This window comes from Larus michahellis, chromosome 15 (assembly GCF_964199755.1).
Source record: "Larus michahellis chromosome 15, bLarMic1.1, whole genome shotgun sequence".
NCBI classification, from domain to species: Eukaryota; Metazoa; Chordata; class Aves; order Charadriiformes; family Laridae; genus Larus; species Larus michahellis.
The window spans coordinates 6594752-6613385 of NC_133910.1; positions in this window are offsets into that span (position 1 = coordinate 6594752).

The window sequence follows — 18634 nt, forward strand, 5'->3', positions numbered from 1 at the left end:
CCAAGGGACTCTACCTATCTATCTTTCATGACTTTTCTAGGTACATGCTATAGAAGCATTAAAGGCACCTTTAATCTGCTACGTTTCCATGCATGGCATTTACTTAGAGTGGTGACCAATGAGTTGTCAACAAGCACAGGGCAAGCACAAACCAGCACTGGCATACGTCTCCCTCTTAAACCACGTGCACAAGTTGTACTTTCCATCGCTCAAACTGAAATGTCCGTAAAGTGTTGAATATTACTGTGACAGTCACTGAAGCACTGCCCTCAAAACTTGTAAAAGTGCCTTTATGCAAGGGATCAAAATAAGAGCTGGGCAAAACTTAACTGACCCCCCAGCCTACACTGAGGAGGCATCAGGAGCTGTGCCTTCCCCCAGCATTGGGTAAAGGACTATACGCTGGCATTTACTGCATTATTTCATGATAAATTTTAGCTTCACTTTAAAGCGTGTGAGAATGAGGATGCAAGCTATAACGGGTTTGCAAAAAAAAAAAAAAAAAAAAAGTGCTCGATCGCATAAAATAAGCCAGTGATCAAGGAATGGGTTCAGCCCCTGTGCCAGATTGCCCATCAGGAGATGAATGTACCAATAGCTTCATGTTTTATGGTCTGAGTTAACCCTGCTCTGGTTTACATTGACTCAAGGTGGAGCAGATGGCAGGAGGATTTCCACACTGTAACCGTGCTACATTTCCAGTTCAAATGGCAGCGCTTGGCTGCAAGAAACGAGGGAAGAAGTTTGAGCTATTCTGCATTCCAGTGCAGAAAGACCAAAACATTTTGATTTCAGCCTCAGTTACCTTCTGGGTATATTCACTGAACAAAATGGCCTTGCTTCCCTGATGACCGTGGTGGCAGGCGGCACAAAAATGCAATGGAAAAGAATAAGAATGGCATATTTTGTCTCATAACTGTCCTCATATCACATGCTTGGGAGAGTGTTGTAGCAAAGTCACTGTGCTGGAGCTTGAAAGAAGCGAGTTTAACCCCTGATTCTGCCTCCAGCTTCCTTTACGGTATTCAGGACTTCAGTTCCTCCCGTGTTAAATGGACGAACAATTCTTCCCTTTTCATCATACGTTCATTATACATTTTTTGTGGGAGGAACTGTGAACATTCTGTGTACTCCGATCAGGAACAGCATCTCTAGTTGCTATCTTAATGCTCCGTAATAAACGAGAGTGTGAATTTGCGTGTGCTGGGGTCTGTTCCCTGGGCTTGGCGGAGCTAGCGCGGCGGAGGATTTTTCACCCTGATAGCCCCCAGGCACCACAGCGCTGTGGCTTCTGCAGGGACAAATGGAGTCTAGTTACAGTTAGGCAAGATTATTACAATTTGATTATAGGCTTGGCACCGATGGTTCACTCTGTGCTACTGGGAGACGAGAAAGAGCGCAGTCCCCATCCTTTGGAGACCGCGATACAAACGAGGAGAGAGAAGACAGGAAACCCACAGTGCAGAAAATGGAAGAGGCTGCAAAAGCTCAGGGCTGTTTGTCCGTGTATTTTAATGATGATGAAGTGGCAGCAGCTTTCCCAGCAAAGGGCAAAATTTGTGGACTTCGGTGAGGCAAAGGAGTTTTCCAGAAAAGCTCATCTTTAATCTGCAGTACCTCCGTTGCCCGCAGTGAATATACTCCTCTTGCTTAACTAGATACAGGCTTCAGCCCTGGGTGGGGAAGGAGCTCCAGGTGCAGAGGTGCAGCACAGGAACGAGCCCGGAACAGAGGCAGAAGGAGCAAAAAGTACCTTAACATGCACTGAGAAGCCATGCTGGAACTCAGCTGGACCCGGCCACCACCAGGAGTCCTGTCTGCCCTGTCCTTCTCTCTCCTATGTCCCCAGTCCTGCATTTATGGGACTCTTACCTCCTTCTAAGCTCTTCTAGTTTTGTACCTTAAGCTTCCTCCAAATGTACCTGTGTGATTTTTACAAGACGTAATGCACGCCCACTCCTCCTGGAGCCCTGAAGGTCTTTAATGGTTAAAGGTTGAGTCCAAGCCCAAGGTACCTTGGTCTTTATAGATCCTTCCAGCAGTAAATCATACTACATAGCGCACAATTCAAATGTACCTGTATAAAAAGGCCAAAACTCAGTATTCATATTCCCTCTGAACCCTATGCTGGTATCTCTGTCTTTTCCTCATTTCTACCAATTGCAGTGACGAAACTCAACAAACACAGGTGCTACTACTGGGAGGAAAATGAGCGTCTTCCCCCTTCCTTTCCTCTCTGCTCTGCCATTGCACTCCCAACATGGGTCCAAGCCGCCTGCCAGCTCCCCGCGTTCCCTGGCCCTTTTTTCCCCTGGCTGTGGTTGCACCACTGCCCAAGAGCTCTCCACCGCTATGATGAATGAGCCGCTGCCTGCTGGCGAGAGGCAAACGTCTCAAAACTTCCCGCTGCTTTTACGAGCGCCGAGCTCAACAGCAAGCCCAATCTACAGGCAAGAGCAAAGCAACTAAACAGCACGCTCCCCACTGCTGCAACCGCTAATGAGCCACTTACTTGGCATGGGCCCTCCCGCTGGCGATGGCACAGCCCCGCGCTGCCAGCTCCCAGCCTTGGGAAAGGGGAGAGCCGCGTAGCGGGGGGAGTCCAGCATTGCACACACAAGGCGTTCAGTGGTAAAAGCTGGTATTTTTCAACCACTCTTACAGGGACCTGAAGGGAATGGATTTTTTTTTAATTTTTTTTCCCCCTTCTTGCTCCATCAGGAAATAATTCTAACGAGCTCTTTGAGTCTGTGGAGCAAAAAGCAATGCTGATTTCATCTTCTTTACACCAGGTCTGACCATGGAGCTGCAGCAGCGTGCACCGTATCCATTTTGTACCTAAGCACCTCCTGAGCTCACTGACATCGCACCAGGTCACTTCGTGGCAATAAGTGGCATCGCACGTCTCGGGAAAGCACAGCTATTTACCTTTCTCCTTGCAAACCAAACTTTCACAGCAACAGGTTGTTAACGTCTCTGGAGTTGCTGGTCGCTGTGTGTGGGAGACAGCTCGCGTCTTCAAGCTGCTGTTGTCTGGAGGAAGACGTGAAGGTGACGTTTAAGGGACTAACTCAGCACGACCTTGCAGGGTTACACAGCCCTGCCAGGGGAGGGTACGAGGCTGGCACCCCTGGCCTCCTGCCTTCCATAAAATTTGTCTTTAAGCAAAATATTATGGCCCAAATTAAATCATGTGGAAAACACATGCCAGCCCCCTCACTGCATTTTTGAATGGGGCTGCGCCAAGGCACCACTAAATTCAATGGAGTTACACCCCTTTTCATCTGTGAGGTCCGTGGAGCTTGGCCCCACGGCTACTACTAAAGGCAGTCAAGCTGCAGCCATTTACACCAGTGTTGGTTTTGGCTTACTACATCTACATTAGTTCTTGCTACAGCATTCCATGATATTAGGTGCTTTTCTCAAGCAATGAGTGATGAAGACACTTATAGAGAACTTTATAGCACTTCAGTTGACAATTTTCTGGGTTGAATGTGCATCTCCCTCATAGCAGAGGTCTCTGCACCACAGATGGTGTTTTACATATAGCAGTTAAATGACATAGTTGGAGCTGCAGCATATGTGCCTTTGCTGTGTCTCTGTACCCCATGCAAGTCCACTGGGTTTCCAGCTAGCTCCCGTTTTGCATACATCAGCTTAACATTCAGCAGAGGCAGATGGGATGCTGGCCTCTAGCTCTTCCTTCAATTGGTAAAAAAGATTGCAGTATTAAAGTGTAGAAAAAGAAAATGAACAGGACCTTGCTCGTGAATGTTATAATGTTTTCCTCCGCTACAAAGCCACAGCTTTGCAACGTTATAAAATTGCTGCTACCTCTTTCCCAGCCCCCCCTCAGAATAAATTGGCAACGCTCACTTTCATGGGTTTCCATTTAAGAGAGTCCTGCAGCTTCTTTGGTGTTTTAAGCTTGTGAAATATTTCCCACCTGATTCATTGAGGATTATTATTAAAGTGAATTTAGCACTGACTAAAGCTCCTGGATTGTCAACCCTGGGAACGTGATGTTCTTTTTAGCCACAAACTATTACAGCAGGGGCCGGGGAAGATGGTTTCCCAGAGATGCTCGCCAGCGTGCTTGGTCTGACCTCAGCTAGGAGGAAGGGCAGAAGGCTATTTCCCACTTAGGCACTACCTCTTCCACCAGCCCTTTCTGCTGTGGGACCATGCTGTGATGGAGAGAGCTGAGTTTCTGCCTTCTTTGCCCTGCACCTCCCTAAGGAAGGTGCTTTCTCAGCTGGCGGTGGCTGAGGGGCAGTGCTGGAGAGGAGATCTGTGGCCATGTCAGGCCCCGAACACTGCTCCGAGAGGGTCTGGGAGATATCATCAGCGAAATGACCCCCCAAGGGCAGCCACAGCAGAAAAGCAGAGAGATGGAGGAGATCGAGATATGAAACTTGTTAGCCTGGCTTGATCTCTAATAGCTTACACATAGCTGGAAAACACACCAGAAATATTCTGAAGGGAGTGTGGGGGGATGTGAGCAAGTTCCACAGTCTCTTTTCTAGTTTCTTCCAAACCATCCATACCGCCCTGATACCAACCCAAAAGAAATTACATTTCCTCCTTGATAGAGAGCAAGGCGCGAAATCCCTCCTGGACCAGTGGGCTGCTCAGGGATCAACGTGCCCAAAAGCCCCACAGTTCAGGCTCCTGGATGCCTCCAACAGCGCTTCTGTGAAGCTACAGCAAAGAATACATCCAGCAAAGCCGCATCAGGCCTTGACAAGCCTTTGTTTCCACTAGAGTCCCTAGAGACGAAGCACCACTGAATTCCTCTCGTGTCCGGGCAGGGAGAGAGGCAGAGTGGTTGCTGGCACGTCCAGCTTTCAAACCTCTCTCCCTGTCTCCCTCCTGCACTGGCTCTGCCAGGGGTGACGGCTGTGTTTCTGGGGAGCCTGTCTTACCTGCTTGTCATCCCTCTCTTACACAAAGACACACATCATTTTATTCCTACCTTCAGTTTTAAGGGCGAAGTAGTAGGGGGTACAAACAACATGAACGCTCTATATTTCTTTGTATTTTCAGTTGACTACACAGGACATTTCAGTTCACACTAAAAGGTTGCTGAGGGGGAGGCAGAAATTTCCTACCCCTTTATTTTGATACCCATAGAGGAAGAAGATGCAGCTGGGTTGATGCAATGACATCAGTTCTCGGTGCTGTCACCTCACACTGTTTGGCAGCTTTTAATCTTAAAACTCCAGCCTCCAGAGCCATGTGAGAAGACACAAAAAACATAGGAAGACAATGCGAATTCACTGAGGAGAAAAAAAAATTAAAATTGTGACCATGTGACCCCTTCCAGGCTCTGAAAACGTATGGCAAAATACTTCTGCACCCTTTCCTTTCTTCAGTAAAAACCCCCTTGTGATTTTTGGAGCCAGTCTTGTGATTTCTAGAAGCATTTCACTAGTGATTCCTGAATGCTCAAGGTTGGCAACATCGACCCTACGCTATATTCCAGGAGCACATGACAAGGAGACTTGCTATATCAGCTAACTTGTAAACACTGTAAACTGTCTGTATTTATGTTGAATAATCACTTTTGCAGGGCAAGCGAAAAACACAGCTCATAGTGCTCAAAAAAAAAAAAAAAGGGAAGGGGGGCTGAAATCAATACACCCTTAGTTCTCTTGTCTCAGCAAAAGGAGAGTCTCAGGCAGCTTTTTAACCCTTTCACACTCTAAAGAGGAGGACAAATAACAGCCTGAACAGGCCAATTTCTGCCTTGTCACACTTGTTAACATTAACGCTCTGATCTGATTCAAGATGTTGTGACAACTGCCTAAGCCCATGTCCCAGTAAATGTTTTAAAATACGAGACATGTCTGGTAAAATATCAAGACCCAAAGCAAGTGTAATGAAGTGGTATGGTGCCTGGGCGGAGATGAGCCCCTGAGAGCCAGGATCCTCACCCTGCAGAAGGCAAGAGATGTCACAGTCCACCCCAAAGTGCCCATGTCTTGTCTGATGCATCGCTTAACTGGCATGCCAGGCCCACCAACACGTTCAAAATAGCAGTCAAGTTGTCTCACGGGCCTGCTCACCTCTCTGTCCTCATCCTCTTGCCTGTACCAACGGTGAACAAAGACATCACTTCTCCCATCTCATCACGAAGGGATGATGGTACAAATGAACCACAAAACCTCTACAGCTGCATCCCAGGCTTGCTCCATCCTCCCTGGATGCTTCATTGTCCCCAGAAGATGCCAGAGCTTTGTGGTGCTGCAAGCTGAGGAAATCAAGCTAAGGCTGCCAGCTCAGCTCCCTCACCCTTCACATATGCGGGTAGCGCTACTGGTCCATATGATGTCATCCCAGAATTAGCATGCTGATTAACAGCTGGCTTCCTGCCATTCTAATAGGCTCTAAATACCTCTCCTAGGAGCTCCTAAAAGGAATTGGATTTTGGAAGGGGTGGGAGAGGATATTTTGTATTCACGGGGTCTTCTTCGTACCCATAGGACATTCAGTAATTCTCAGTAATTGTCCTCCACTCTGTTTTTAAAGCTCCTTGTTTTCAAAAAGCATTTCATTGGCAGATGCTCCCGCAGTCTCCATCCCCCATTCCTGGCTCCCCCTTTCCCCCCTTGAATTATTGATCTTTAGCCAGAACAGGATTTGTCTTCATTATACGTGAGCTGCAATCACCACAGATATTAGTGTAAACTCCTGGCAGCAGATTGATTAGCTCCTTGCATATGGAAGCAGGGGGTCCCTCCCACAGCTTTATCAGGGATCCCCAGAGCCCGTTGTTCTTTATAGGACACAAAAATGGAAATTAGATTTCAGTTAAATACATCAGAAATTAGATTAGATGTTATTACTTCAAAAAGCCAAGCTCGGGGGAGCAGTGCACCTCAAAAGACTAAAAAAACTATTTTGTACAGAAATGTCAGTAGCATCACTCCTTGTCTCAGTGATTTTCAAGTGGGAAAAACTTGAGTTTCTCATCCCACCACTCATGACCAAGAGGTCTAAGAGCAATCCTCCTCAGTAGGGTGAAAAAATGAACAGCGATAAGAAGAAAGACCCACTCACCCTTGGGAATTAGAACTGCAAAAAGCAAGTGTGTGTTCCCCACAGCCTTGGAGATGCTGCTGGTCTTTGCTTGTTGCGATCAAGGAGTTAGAGACCAAAACCTAGAAGGGGGGAGGTATTCTTCCATTGGGACCCATCACAGCTGGTGTATCAGGAAACATGGGGACAGCAGGGCATCCAGCTAAACTTCACTGTATAGCTTCTCCTGCAGTCACAGGCATTTGTCACCAAAGGGTCCCAGAAACATGCACCAAGGCCACAAAAGCCTTCCCCACACAAGAGCACGTGAGGCAGTGTGGAACACCACGAGCACTGGCAACGGTGACTGCCATGGCCAGGCAACGTCACAGCACAGGGCACCAGGTAAAACGTACCATGTTTGTACGAGACATGGTATGGGGCGACTACAGTTTTCCACGCGAGAGACATGCTGGGGCATCGCTGAAAGTTCCCAAAGACAAATGTGACCTGGGATTCACAAGGAAATAGGCTGGCACCCACCTGCAGCCAACCACATGCAGGAAGAGCTCAGCAGCTGTGAGGAGAGCCGCTGCAAAGGGCGACTGAGCGGCACAGTCGTCATAGGGCTTTTTTTTTTTTTTTTGAGTCTTACACCAAGAATCACAAGAAACGGACTTAAGAAAAAGTCTGAGAGCTTTGAGACCATCACCTATTGGTAGAAAACCTTACAGATTTTCATTCTATACTTAGCCAGTCCACAGAGTCATTCTCCGACCTTAGCCAAACCAAGCAAGCCCTCTCAACATCTTGTATCCTGATTGATGCTTTTCTTTTGGCTTGGAAAGCCATAGTCTGAGCAATTCCTGTTCATCCAAAATGCTGCCGCGAACGTCATTTTCCCTGCCCACCACTCTGACCCTTTCATGGCTTCCTGTTTTACCATCCCTTAGCTACTTCCTATCTATCACCCCTAAAACAACTTGTTTCCATTTCAAACCTTTTGTTGACTGTCAGACTAAACTGAGATAAGATAAGGCAGCCTAATTACACCGCTTATTTTAGATAGATCTGATTCCAACCAACCACACTCCACTTATTACAGAAAGCTGCAGGTTTATTTAAGTAGAAATTAAGCTGTACAGTTAACATTTCCGTTATGAGGACTCTTGCAAACAACTTGGTAATAGGCTGTTAGCACTTTTATATTCATAGCCTCCTTGGCCTGGAAGAACAAGATGATTAACATATGTAAAAGCTCCAAATGATCAGCATCCTTGATGCTGATCCAAAGAACCATTCTTCAGACATGTCCTTCTATAACCCAAACCATTTAATTTACATATTCATTTACATATGTCCCACAACACTTTAAAAGTTTCTTGTTGGATTGCTTCAATAGCAATTCATTTATATTTATCTCACTTCCACATTTGTAACATCATTAGAGTCACAATGAGCTTAAAATACTGTAACAAAATCCTTGGTGTCGGAACAGCCCCACCTCAGAAATGTCTTATTAAAATTCCTCATCACCCAGTCTCAAAACATCTTCTAATCATATTCCAGTGCCACAAATTAGCAAATCGCAAGGTTGTAGCTCACGTTATCCAATTAAATGAAAATGAAGGACTTCAGCTCTGTCAAAGACAAATTATTCCTACTGCTGTTTTCAGCCAACTTGGCCTCCCATTTCTGGTCTCTTTATACCACCGCAGTTACCGAGGATCATCCTACAAGCAGGAAAGACACACTGGTCCAAGGGCAATGCCAAAGCAAGTTTCCCAAATATTCCATTTTCCCTTGCCTCCCATGGACCTTGTGGACTCCCACACGGATGACCCCATGGCCCCCATGTCTGACAGATAGTCGCTGTTGACAGAGCATCCACCACAATGAGGTCCTGATCTGTGAGCAGGGCTTCAATGTGCTTCAAGATTAACAATAATCCTTCACTTTTTCAATTCTCTGTCCCTAAAATAGTTCCCATCTTTTGTCAGTCATTCCTATTTATATTACAAGCTCTCCAGAGACGTTTTATTTAGAAGTCAGTGCAATGGAGCCCCAAATTCCCTCACGAACATAGGTGATATTCCTTCCTTAATCATAATGATCAGCACCGTCACTGACCCTTTCATACCACGTTCCAATCTCACTGTCATATGCAGCCATTATTTTTGGAGCCATTTCACACATCCAAGGTGGTTAAATGGCTTTCATCATTTTGGCAGTCAGAAAACTTGCTACCATACAAGGACAAAGTTTCCCAGGAACAGGAAAGCTACTCAAGAACCTTCTTCTCATTTTCCAAAGCTAACAGTGTCACTGACAAAGGCATTCACAGGTTCTCTATGCAATGGGCTAGAATTAACGAAGGGGTGAGTCATTTTTCATTTGCAGAATTTTAATGACTATCAACAGCATTTGCATTCATTATTCCTTCATGACTTACCAAAGAGCTGGGAAAATTTTTGCACTTAGAAAACTACATCACTGGAATTCTAGTTATGTCAAGGCCTTAATATTTATTTGAATTATTCTTGGCGTGTTTTTTTCTTCTCAGAACACTACGGAGCACATAATTACTGAAATAAATACATATCCCCACACGCATGTTTTTATAAAATGCTGTAAATGTGCCACAGAACTGATAATCTCTATAACATAAATATCTTTCCACTGAAGGATCATATGATTTCATGAGTAGAGTTTTCTTTCATTTTCAGTCGAGTAACTGTGGGGCTTGTGAACCTACGTCAGAGTGAAAAATCCATAGCGAGGATTTTCAAAGGGAATAAAGGATAGGGAGTATGGTTTTTTCATGGAGGATTTGGTATACCTCCATTTAGAACCAAAATTTCAGAGCTGTAGATGCTTCAAATCAGACACTTCCAATATGTCTCCAACTACAAACATGAAGTGCGAGATCAGCTCTATCATGAGCCACTTGCGAAAAGTCATAGCCTGGCAATCAACTGAACACCAGAGGCAATATTCCCAAGAGGTTTCCCCCGCGTGTTTAAGAAGCCCAGTTTAGAGAGGCGGCTCAAAAGAGTTCAGTCCTGACACCCAGTTCGGTTGCTGGTTTCCCCGGTGAGAATGATGACAAATGAGTCGGTTCATGCCGAGCAAGACAACGTCTCTTCTGATTTAGATTTTCCATCAATAAGAAGAGCTCACAGAGCAATAAGTTGTGCCAGTCAGGTCAACAACAGATTGCAGTGTGTTCTGATTTTTCATTATTTGATAAAATAGATAAACCTCATGCAATACCTACCCAACAGCAGGTTAGAACCCTCTCCAAAGAAATTAAGCACTCATGCTCTCATGTCTGTGAATGAAGACAAGTACAGACGCCGAAGACTGGCTCACATTCAACCAGCCATTGACTAATTTTCCAAACAGAAATACCAACGAGCTTCCCACAGGTTCACCAGGAATTAACAGCTACAGTCAAGAGTGGCATTACCTGGGGAGGGAGGCGGTTGGCAGGTATGAGACCCCCACTAGCATGACGCAGAGCAGCACATATTTAGCTTACGTGATGGAGACCGGCAGCGCCGTTATCTGCCCCCACAAATGCACAAGCATCACAAAGCGTCTGCACGCAGCGCTGGGCATCGCCAGAGAATATATTCTTTTTTTCTAGCGCTGTGAGCTGGATGCAAGTGCCGAGCATCAGCTCAAGCTCTCCAAAGGATGACATGGTGCAAACCCCATCATGTCACATAGCGTGGCAGGGAGGTACGACAGAAAGTGCTGTGGTCAACCTGGTCCATGGTCTGAGCCTGACCAGAGGCTCACTTCCACTCCTCAAATCTCAGCAGTCCTCAGAGGCAAGGAGAATAAAATTGGGACCAGTAGCTACACTTGCCTCTGTACCTTAAAGCGAACCTTGATAGGCTGATTTATTTATTTTTTATATCTCATGGTAGGAAAGCATGAACATTTACTGATAGGAAGCTTATTTTTCTTTGGTTTCAATTCTAGCTGTAGCAGGGCTTTGCTTTTATGTTGGAATATGCCTCGCAATGCAGTTTTTCAGCGTAATAAACCTGAGGTACAGAACTGACCTGTCACAGATCATTGCAAACCTGGCCCAGATTTTAAACCCATCACAAAACAGTGAAAGACTCTATATTTTATCTTTTATCCTTTTAACCACAAATATAATTTATTTCATTCTTTGGTAGGACAGCGAACACAAGCATCAGTAACAGAGTAGAGATACCATTTAAAACAGGCGGGGGAATCTGCAATCCCTAGGCTGACACTGCCTATGTTATATATGATATTTACTCTCCCTTGAATTCCTGTTCGTGAGGTTCTATGTTCTGTTGACATTCCCCAACTAATTAGAGCGACATTTTATGGTACCAAAGAGACATTCCTTCCCTTTCAGTCCCAGGCCTACGAATTCCCTTATTTCTCATCCGTATTTGATCAACAGGTAAAGAAATGACAAATTGGTCGTTCACAATTCTCTAGATGAAACCTACATCTCTGTGTGTCTCTAATGAAGCTAGCCTAATGTGTCATGAATTTCTGATGCTATCTTTTGGAAGCACTTGCAATGCAGAGCTTGTGTGAAACAATGTACCTACAAAGCTATATTTTACAGTCTGCCTCCTCATATGGGACTCACACACACACAGGTGAAAAAGCACTTAACACTAGTTATCTCTACTCTATTGAAAAAGGAACTTTCCAATTTTCAGTTATGTTAATACAAAACCTAATGTCCTGTGGAAGCTGATGCGAGTTGTGCATGCATGAATTATTATCGATTTTCCTGCAAAGACTTATCTCTGGACGACAAACAGTCTCAACATAAAAATTAAGGTGAAATACTCTCTAAACTGTCTTACACAAAAGGAAACTATTTCCATTATTCTGTGGGTAAACTGACGGATACTGCTATGATATCTAGTTAATCCTTTCTGGATGAGCATTAGATTTTTCTTGGCACGGCATCTTGTACTAGTAAAAAAAAAAAATCATAAAAAAAAAATTTAAAAATGCTGTTGCCAAGGCATTAAGCAAGAAAATGTTGAACGCTATTCTTGCAAAAGTAGCTCAAATAAACTATCAATGCCCAGGATAAAGTGGAAAAGGTATGAGTCAGGCTAAGCCGTTATATCTGCTGGGGAGAGCGGGGAGCCACGCTCCGCACACAGGCTCTGCCTGGAGCAAGCGGAGAGCAAGCGGAGAGCCTTCCTGCCGGAGACACCGCCGAGTGAGCTACCTTCCAGGATCGCAGCTTTGTGTTTTGGTGGTGACTCAGAGTTTAAGCTTGTCAGAAAATAATTATTCCGCCTACCCAGGGAAAACATTGATCTTTACATGAAAACCTCTAAACTGTACACTTTTGCACATCATGTACACCAAACCAGAGATTAATAAATGATGCTACAGTACTTCACAGGCATTTCGGCTCTGCCTTCATTGTGTTTTCATTCTCCCGTGTGGGGTATGCTCAGTGGGTGGACTACATTTCCCCCAGCACACTGTAATTTCATTTCTTGGCGGTTTTCCATTGTTCATCACGGGAGTTCCCAAGTGAAGCGCATCAAGAGTTTTGTGTCCAAGTGAGGAGTCCACAGCAAAGAAGATGCAGATACGTGAAAGGAGAGAACAGCAATGCACTGATCAAGGACTGAGGATCAGTGCGTTCCGACTTGGGAATACAAAATTTGCCCATTTTTTCTGCCTGCAGCGGCAGATGGGGAAGTTACCTTCTATTCCTTCACCACTGCTCCACCAGGAAACTGCAGTCAGGGAGAAGGGCTTTTTCCTCAGCGTGTGAACGCCAAGAGAAGACTTCATTTTCCAGTGGTTTTACCCTGAATGGAAAAATCTGTTTCTAAACTAGCTGGCCAGGGAGGGAAGATGCTGAGACACCAGCCGTGCTAGAGATAGCAGAGAGGAGCACGCAGTTTCTGATTTTATGTTCAGAGCAAGTCTGGTGATTTACTGAAATTACTAACCATTTGCACTGCTGTAAATGAAATCAAAAGCGGACTTGGAGTTAATACATGGGCTGTACCGATCCCACATAGCTGTCAGCGCTTTGTTTTTTCCTCCCATATCACAAAGGCAAGTAACTGCACAGGATCCCCAAATACACTATCTTCTCTTCACTACAAGGAAAATGAATTCATCCTGATCACTCCAGTAAACACTACACCCGCTAAAGCATATATTTAATCAAATAATTAGGAGAGGTGCAGGGGAAATGTGTGCTGAAAAGATAATGTTGCACTTTAAAGGATTCATTATTGGTTATTACATTTTACATAGAATGTCATTTTCTCTACTAGTTAAAGAAAAGGTGAAGAAAGAAAAACAAAGTCCTACAGACTAAACGCTTCAGCTCTGTCTAAATTATAGACTGCTAAGAACACGCCTGAAATTGGAGGTGCCACCTTTCAAAGAGGCACTGCCATTATGTTGCTAACATGGCACTATCTGATTTTTCTCTTTTCGAAGTTATTTCTCTACCTTCGAGCACTCGAGCAAGAGAGATCCACGAGCGTTCTGGCAGAGCGTTTATATCCTATCACGCCAAGAACCGGCACCCCCAGCCTGCTCGCAGAGCATGTCGGACCCGCAGGAGCATGCGATGCAATTAGGGCTCAGGAGACACGGGTGTACATCACCATCCTGCGCGGGAAGGTGCCGGAATATGCGAGTGCTTGGCAAAAACCAAAGAAAGATGATAAAAACGAAGCGGAAGCACGGCAAAAAGGAGGGAAATACAAATAAAGGAGGGTGTAAAATGCTGATCCTCACCCTCATGTCAACACCCAGCAGTAGTTTTGATTTAACATGGTGGACGCTGAAGGACAATCCAACCCACGAAACCGCTTAAAATCCTTCCCCGCGCTTCACAAACTGCAGCTCTCTTCACCCTCAGCTGAGGAGTATTTTAAAGCCAGAAGACTGACAAATAGTTAAAAACCACCTATTGAAAAGTGTCTGCTGCTGGTTCTGCTGTTAGTATTGAGATTTCCTGTCAGCCTTTACAGAAATTCTTTGGGAGTCTGACAGGATTAAGGGGATTAATACATTAAAGCATTATTACAGCTTTCACAGGGGATTTTCAAAGACTTTACACTGTGATCTATTTGTCCTGTTACATAAAACGAGCATTAATAGGCCGATTGAAAAGAATCGCTGCAATCGATAACCTTAATTTTTGTAAACATATTCTGCTATCAGAATGAGGAGTTGAGGTCACCAGCCCACCCACAGCGTGTTACTTAATTAAGCGGCATAAACGTGTTTTCGGTGTATGCCAAAGGTTGGCTGGCCCGGGCGTTACAACCTGCTGCTGACAGGGAGGGATCTGTCAGCCCTGAACCACCAACTCCAGCTCCCCAGCCCCTGTGGCGTCCCCGCTGGCTCACCCCCCGGACTGCACATCGCTATTCAGAGACCCATGCTGCGACCTTATTGCCAAATGGCACCCTTTGGGGAACCGGGTTTTTACCTTAATGAAAAGCTCATGGGTAGACGGCTGGCCGTCATTTGCTGGGGCGCCGCTGCTCTCCTCCTGGAGATCACCGCGCTGGGGACATCAGGCTGCCAAGTCCCCTTCCCGGCCCCAGCCCTCCCCAACGCCAGCCTGGCATGACAGTCTCCTGGCATGGTGTCCTGTGTCCGGCGGGGACAGGGTTAACCCCGCCCAGGCTCCGGCAGGGACACCGGGATCCCATCCCGCGGGAGCCGTTTCCCGCCCGGAGCTGCCGGGGGCGGGGGCAGGAAGTCGCCGCTTGGAGCGGGCGGGGGCGTCCCGGGTCCGGTGGGTGAGCGGCGGTTCCGGAGCCGGGTTTGTTTATTCCTCTGTCGTTGTTTTCTTGTTCTGTTCAACTGCCTTTGTCTCAACCCGCGAGTTTTGCCCTTTTTTTCTGCCGATTCTTCCCGTACTGGGAAGCCCGAGGAAGCAGCACGTGGTTCCTTGGTGCCGGCTGAGGCCAAACCGCGACGGCCCTTTTTTGGCGCCCGACGTGGGGCTGGGAGGGTTGAGGGAACGGGAGAGTCCAGCCGGAGCTTGTGAAAACGGATTCGTTGTGTGCGTTTATAGCATTAGGTGGATAGTCGCTGGTCACCACGTTGCTGGGTTTGTTCTCGTGGCTGTGTGATATAAATTCCCGTGTGGTTTATGTCCTGCCTGCGATGCTGTTTATCATCTCTGGGCAGCGAACTGGAATGGGAAACACCTGGGATATTGGGCAGCCTGAGAGAGCGGCACGGGGTTCTTTGGTGCCGTCTGAGGCCATAGAACCCCACATGGCTCGCTCAAAGAGGGGTAATCCTCACTCATCTCAGGATCATAAGCAGCACTTGGCCTTGCTGATTTTCCAGGCTCCCCTCACATGGGCAGGCTCTGCACCCCCCCACAGCCCTGCGCTCTCGCCCTCCTTTACATTAGAGACAATTTCACATCTTCATCCTTTCAGCGTAAACTTGTTTTCGTTGAGAAAACTTCCCTTCAAAAACTTTCACAGGAAAAAGGGGCATAACCTCTCCCCTCTGTTGTCATTCTCTAGCTGCTGCCTGTAAATCTCTCAAATATTTAGGCACAGACAGACAGATACTCACTCATTTGTTGCAAATCAGCGTAAATCTGTACAGGTGAGGATCAGGGCTGCGTTTTCCACAACGATGTCTTCCAAAATAGAGGGGCCCTCTGTCTAACCAGGGGCTCAGCTGTAGCGAGGGGCTGGGTTCCAACCTTCTCTTTTGCCCCATACTGTTGGGCTAATGCAGAAGAACGGTCCTTGCTTACACATGTCCCAGGTTTTCAGACAGTACTTTACTAAACTAGCACCTACGTAATTCACAGACCTTAAGGGATCTATGAACCTCTAAATTAGGAAAAGAAGAATTAGCCTTGGCTTTCACATCAAGATCTAAAATACAGGAAGATTAAAGTTGGGAATCTTATTTTTCTAAGCCAGACTAAGTATCCCATTCTCAGTGAAATACAATAGCTGTTGTGGCTCTAATTTCCCCAGGCTGTTCTGAAAATCCAGGTACTATGAAATCCTTCAAAGACTGAGTGGGGGTCACTCACCTCACACCCATTATCTTCTCAAAGTGGTGGCTTAGCCATTGAGTCCAGTCTCAATTAAGAGCTATTAATGAGCTACTTGTATCAGTGTGATGTATATTATCGTATAAATGTGATTGTCAATTTTTGGTTGCTATGAAATGCAAGCTTGGCTATGTGAAAAAGGCTTCACGCTGAGATTTCAGCATTGCCATGCCAGGCAGAAAAGAGTATGTTATCTTACAATAGGTTAACAACTCGTTAAGGAGTTACTAAAGCATTGAGACAGCCGGTAGTCTGGTGGGTGGAGGGTTAAAACTAATTTGAAGGTATGTTGGGAATCAAAGATATCCAGGGAGGAGAGACTGCTGTTGGAACCAAATATCAGGCAGATTATTAAAAAAAAAAAATAAATAAAAAACCAACCCAAAATTTGTATATCCAAATGAACATCCTCTCCCCTGACGGCAATCTAAGTATATGGGCTTCGCCTAAGAGCAGGAGACATAGCACATGATAAAGTGGGTATTGCAAATGGCTTGCCAGCTGGATAATGGAGAATCAGAGAAGTCTCTTAGATCTGATCTAAGCATAGGTAAATAGAAACACTGTTTTCTTTTATTTCTCTCCTCCTTTCTCCACGACACTGCCAGGGTGCTAGCAGTACCTATATTTTACAAAATATTTCAAAATATTTTTTTTTCAATTTATATTTAGTTCTATTTTAGTTTCTTTTTTTTTTTTTTAAATATATTTGGCTCTTTTCTCCATGTTCGGTGTCAGTTCAGGTCCCCAAAGTGTGTGCACTGCAGGTGTGGCAGGTTGTGTCTGTGACAAGAGGCAGGGGCTGGCTTGGGAGGTGACCACGCAGGGGGCTGCGGGGAGAGCCATTAGCGGGGATTGCTCCTTGCCTTGGTGGGTTCTGCACCTTCAAACCCACTAGCTTACTCCTGGCCACAGTCCTCTCCTTTTAATTTTGGGGATCAGGAGAAACTGTCATACTTTTGCTGGATTCAGCAGGAACATCGGTGTGCACAAGTCAAGGGAACCTTCTCGAAGTCAGAGGTCAAGAGAAGCTTTTCCAAAATTTCTCTGCTCCTTTATCCCACCCTTCATCCACTAAATCAAAGTGATTCGCAACACCTGACATAGGCAAATTGTTAAAAAATTGTTAACAAGTGGTTGCTGCTATTCCTTTTAGTATTGAGATCTCCTGTCAACCCCTTCACGGAAATACTTGGGTAGTTTGACAGGATTAGGAGGATTAATATATTAATGCATTATTAGAGCTTTTATAGGAGACTTTCAAAGACTTTAAGAGTGAGATCCATTTGTCCTGTTATATAAAACGTACAGTAATTGTCTTAATTGCTCCATTGTGACTAGGTATTGCTGCTCTAATAGTACTGCATGTCTAATTGTGCCAATTGTTCCAGGATCTCGCAGCAGTACAAAACAACAAGGTGAGCCAAACACGGGTCTGCTCTCCGAAGACTTCTCTCACCACAACCCTAATGGCCTTTCTAAACTGGACACAGGTAACAAAACCGATTCTGTAATCCTAAAAAACCTTGTCCATGCACACAAAGCAAATACTGTGCAAAGGTAGCCGTGAGGACAGACTTGTTTCCTTTCACCCATGTCCTGGTTTGAGGTAAAACAGAACCAACTTTCTGTTCAGTAATTTTTACTTCTTAGTTAGGCCTCTTCTAACTCTCTGAAATTAACAGCACGTTGTGTCTAAAACGGTTCGTTCAGAGCGATAAGACAGTTTGTGCTAAGGCATGGTATGCACAGAGGCTCTTGCTTATACTTACTGCTATAACAACCAACGTCAGCTAATTTCGTTATTTGCCCCATTGGAGGGTTGGAAGCGTAGAGGCATAGAGGGGTCCTACCGGCGGGGAGGAGCGGACAGGACAGGGGACCAAAAATTGACCAATGGGGATATTCTATCCCATCTGCCCCATGCTCAGTACAAAAGCTGAGGGATCAAAGGGTCAGCTCTTTTCCTTCAATGGCTGACGTCCGAGGAGGACAGGAACAGGAAAGTCTGTTCATCTGCCTTTGATCCCGATCCGTGTGTTCCTGACTCCAACTCTGGAGCCCGGTTCCCACCCGTCGCTGAGTCCAGCCTGGGACTTCCCCAGTGCCTGCCGGTGACATCATCCTGGGAGCTTAATACAGTTTTGTATATACTGTATCTATTTCATTATTTTCCTTTTTATCTTATTATTAATATTTCATTAAAGTAGTTTAGTTTCTTCTAAACTCATAAATCTCTTTATCTCTCCGCCTCCTCCCCATGCACCAGAGGCTGGGGGGGAGCATCTGTCACCTGCCATTGGCCAATTTGGCCAAAATCACGACAGATTTATTGGCGCCCAACGTGGGGCACAAGCAGAGCTCTGATAGATTGCCTGAATAGTCTGAATTCCAACTTTTTCAGGGAGAACAGACTGTTCACATTATGTCATTCTTACATGAAATCTTGTATCGTGTCCTTAGAGAGTTTTGTATGAAATTAATTGACGCAATGGGGATTAACTGGTCAAATAT